Source organism: Sturnus vulgaris, unplaced genomic scaffold (assembly GCF_052056855.1).
Source record: "Sturnus vulgaris isolate bStuVul1 unplaced genomic scaffold, bStuVul1.hap1 Scaffold_159, whole genome shotgun sequence".
Classification (NCBI taxonomy): Eukaryota; Metazoa; Chordata; class Aves; order Passeriformes; family Sturnidae; genus Sturnus; species Sturnus vulgaris.
Genome location: NW_028276076.1, coordinates 1 through 5,000, shown reverse-complemented (window position 1 = coordinate 5,000; position 5,000 = coordinate 1).

Sequence of the window (5,000 nt, the reverse complement as noted above, 5' to 3'; positions counted from 1 at the left end):
AAAAAGCACGCCATGCGTCGCACGACCCGTGCTAGCCACGGGGGTCACGAGCCAGGGGTGGGGGCGAGAACGCGCCTCTCAACTCCTCCCGTAAAACCCCTCCAACCACCGGACATACGGTCTCTTTTCTCACTCGCCAACACAGCCAGCCCTTCTCTCTCGCCTTTCGCTTTCGCTTCGGTGGCGGCCCGTGACCCTTCGTCAGCGCGCGCTTCTCGGTGCCGCGGCTTAGGGCCGCGAGAGAAAAAGAACGGAGGCCGGGCGGGCACCCCCACACTGCCCCGCACACCGGCACGCTTTAATAAAAAAGAACGGAGCCGCTCGCAAAACCCAGCCCCCGCCGGCAACGGCAACCACGGCAGCCGGGGCAGGCCAGACACCACGGGCCGCCCCGGCACGGTGCCTCGATCGCGCCCGGCCGATACCGAGAAAGGGCGAGGCGCCGCCGCCCCGCCCACGACACACTCTCGGGGGCTCACTCGCTCGCTCGCTCTCTGTTGGGTTGCGGGGTCCGTCCTGGGGGGGGGGACACGGCCGGCCACCGCGGCCGACCGCCGCCCCGGAAAAATTCTGCCCGCTACACGCGGGTCCCCGGCTTAGGGCCGAGGAAGGGGGACGACTTCAACAACACACGGCAGGGCCGGACACTCCCGTCACCGAGCCCCCCTTCGCAGGCAAGCAAGCGAAGCCGAGAGGCGAGGCCACACGCCCCACTGCATGTCCCCCGCTGCCCTTTCGATACGGACACAACTCTGGCAACACAGGTCGGGAGCGGGAAACGAGGCGCAGCCAACCTCGGCCAAGCGAGCCACGCCCGGGGGGCTCTCGGGGAGGGGGGCCAGGGAAAGCCCGGGCAGGCTCAACACAACCCCGGGCCGGCCCCACAGAAATCCAGCCCCGGCTGCCGGCCACCAGCGTGCACCGGGACCGACAGCCGAAGAAATGCCGCACCCGGCGAGCGGGCGGGGCCCCGGCTTAAGGCCGGGCAGAAAAGGGGCGAGGCGCCGCCGCCTCGCCCGCCACCATCCCCGGGGGAGCGAGCAGGCGCCCGGCTCCCCGTTGTCACGAAACCGGCAGCAGCCGGGCCGGAGCGGGACACACTCGCGGCTTTCTCGCCCTCTCTCTGGGCCTTTTTCTCGCTTCTCCCCCGCCTGGAACAACGCAGCCTCGCCTGGGCCGGGGGAGCGCGGTGGCTCTCGGATCGCATCGCTCTCTCTGGGGGCTTTCTCGCTTCTCCCCCGGACTGAACACGCAGCCTCGGCCTGGGCCGGGGAGCGGCTCTCGGATCGCATCGGTCTCTCTGGGGGCTTTCTCGCTTCTCCCCCGACTGAGCACGCAGCCTCGCCTGGGCCGGGGAGCGGCTCTCGGATCGCATCGGTCTCTCTCTCTGGGCTAACCTGTCCCAGTCGAACTGGGTAAGACGGGAAGCCGGACGAAGCCACGCGACTCGCCCCGACATCGGCGGTGTTCTTCTGGCCCTGGCGACCGCACGCGCGTCCGCCCTTCTCCGCCACGGACACAGGCACGGCAACAGCCTGTGGGGATACGGCCCGTCACCTCGTTCCCATAATACGGACAGATGGGCCCGAAGCGGCGGAGGCCGGAAAGAGAACCGATGTACGTGACCGAGGGGGCGCAGTGGCGCACGCCGCCTTCTACGATGACATAGCCGGAGGCAGCGAGAAACAGCGACCCCTTGGAGTACTTCCAGGCCGGCGGCGGACAACAGGTCTACCAGCCATGAAACGGGCAACAGGTCTACCGACGGCTTGCTGCGGACAACAGGTCTACCCAGCCATGAAACGGGCAACAGGTCTACCAAGCTGCGGACACCAGGTCTACCCAGGGCATGCTGCGGACACCAGGTCTACCCACGGCTTGCTGCGGACAACAGGTCTACCCAGCTGCGGACAACAGGTCTACCCAGGGCATGAAACGGGCAACAGGTCTACCAAGCTGCGGACACCAGGTCTACCCAGGGCATGCTGCGGACACCAGGTCTACCCACGGCTTGCTGCGGACAACAGGTCTACCCAGCCATGAAACGGGCAACAGGTCTACCAAGCTGCGGACACCAGGTCTACCCAGGGCATGCTGCGGACACCAGGTCTACCCACGGCTTGCTGCGGACACCAGGTCTACCCAGCCATGAAACGGGCAACAGGTCTACCAAGCTGCGGACACCAGGTCTACCCAGGGCATGCTGCGGACACCAGGTCTACCCACTCAATGCTGCGGACAACAGGTCTACCCAGCCATGAAACGGGCAACAGGTCTACCAAGCTGCGGACACCAGGTCTACCCAGGGCATGCTGCGGACACCAGGTCTACCCAGCCATGAAACGGGCAACAGGTCTACTCACGGCTTGCTGCGGACAACAGGTCTACCCAGCCATGAAACGGGCAACAGGTCTACCAAGCTGCGGACAACAGGTCTACCCAGGGCATGCTGCGGACACCAGGTCTACCCACTCAATGCTGCGGACAACAGGTCTACCCAGGCATGAATCGGGCAACAGGTCTACCAAGCTCCGGACACCAGGTCTACCCACGGCTTGCTGCGGACAACAGGTCTACCCAGCCATGAAACGGGCAACAGGTCTACCAAGCTGCGGACAACAGGTCTACCCAGGGCATGCTGCGGACACCAGGTCTACCCACTCAATGCTGCGGACAACAGGTCTACCCAGGCATGAATCGGGCAACAGGTCTACCAAGCTCCGGACACCAGGTCTACCCACGGCTTGCTGCGGACACCAGGTCTACCCAGCCATGAAACGGGCAACAGGTCTACCAAGCTGCGGACACCAGGTCTACCCAGGGCATGCTGCGGACACCAGGTCTACCCACGGCTTGCTGCGGACACCAGGTCTACCCAGCCATGAAACGGGCAACAGGTCTACCAAGCTGCGGACACCAGGTCTACCCAGGGCATGCTGCGGACACCAGGTCTACCCACGGCTTGCTGCGGACACCAGGTCTACCCAGCCATGAAACGGGCAACAGGTCTACCAAGCTGCGGACACCAGGTCTACCCAGGGCATGCTGCGGACACCAGGTCTACCCACGGCTTGCTGCGGACAACAGGTCTACCCAGCTGCGGACAACAGGTCTACCCAGGGCATGAAACGGGCAACAGGTCTACCAAGCTGCGGACACCAGGTCTACCCAGGGCATGCTGCGGACACCAGGTCTACCCACGGCTTGCTGCGGACAACAGGTCTACCCAGCCATGAAACGGGCAACAGGTCTACCAAGCTGCGGACACCAGGTCTACCCAGGGCATGCTGCGGACACCAGGTCTACCCACGGCTTGCTGCGGACACCAGGTCTACCCAGCCATGAAACGGGCAACAGGTCTACCAAGCTGCGGACACCAGGTCTACCCAGGGCATGCTGCGGACACCAGGTCTACCCACGGCTTGCTGCGGACAACAGGTCTACCCAGCCATGAAACGGGCAACAGGTCTACCAAGCTGCGGACACCAGGTCTACCCAGGGCATGCTGCGGACACCAGGTCTACCCAGCCATGAAACGGGCAACAGGTCTACTCACGGCTTGCTGCGGACACCAGGTCTACCCAGCCATGAAACGGGCAACAGGTCTACCAAGCTGCGGACAACAGGTCTACCCAGGGCATGCTGCGGACACCAGGTCTACCCACTCAATGCTGCGGACAACAGGTCTACCCAGGCATGAATCGGGCAACAGGTCTACCAAGCTCCGGACACCAGGTCTACCCACGGCTTGCTGCGGACAACAGGTCTACCCAGCCATGAAACGGGCAACAGGTCTACCAAGCTGCGGACACCAGGTCTACCCAGGGCATGCTGCGGACACCAGGTCTACCCACTCAATGCTGCGGACAACAGGTCTACCCAGGCATGAATCGGGCAACAGGTCTACCAAGCTCCGGACACCAGGTCTACCCACGGCTTGCTGCGGACACCAGGTCTACCCAGCCATGAAACGGGCAACACGTCTACCAAGCTGCGGACACCAGGTCTACCCAGGGCATGCTGCGGACACCAGGTCTACCCACGGCTTGCTGCGGACACCAGGTCTACCCAGCCATGAAACGGGCAACAGGTCTACCAAGCTGCGGACACCAGGTCTACCCAGGGCATGCTGCGGACACCAGGTCTACCCACGGCTTGCTGCGGACACCAGGTCTACCCAGCCATGAAACGGGCAACAGGTCTACCAAGCTGCGGACACCAGGTCTACCCAGGGCATGCTGCGGACACCAGGTCTACCCAGCCATGAAACGGGCAACAGGTCTACTCACGGCTTGCTGCGGACAACAGGTCTACCCAGCCATGAAACGGGCAACAGGTCTACCAAGCTGCGGACAACAGGTCTACCCAGGGCATGCTGCGGACACCAGGTCTACCCACTCAATGCTGCGGACAACAGGTCTACCCAGGCATGAATCGGGCAACAGGTCTACCAAGCTCCGGACACCAGGTCTACCCACGGCTTGCTGCGGACAACAGGTCTACCCAGCCATGAAACGGGCAACAGGTCTACCAAGCTGCGGACACCAGGTCTACCCAGGGCATGCTGCGGACACCAGGTCTACCCAGCCATGAAACGGGCAACAGGTCTACTCACGGCTTGCTGCGGACAACAGGTCTACCCAGCCATGAAACGGGCAACAGGTCTACCAAGCTGCGGACACCAGGTCTACCCAGGGCATGCTGCGGACACCAGGTCTACCCACTCAATGCTGCGGACAACAGGTCTACCCAGGCATGAATCGGGCAACAGGTCTACCAAGCTCCGGACACCAGGTCTACCCACGGCTTGCTGCGGACAACAGGTCTACCCAGCCATGAAACGGGCAACAGGTCTACCAAGCTGCGGACACCAGGTCTACCCAGGGCATGCTGCGGACACCAGGTCTACCCAGCCATGAAACGGGCAACAGGTCTACTCACGGCTTGCTGCGGACACCAGGTCTACCCAGCCATGAAACGGGCAACAGGTCTACCAAGCT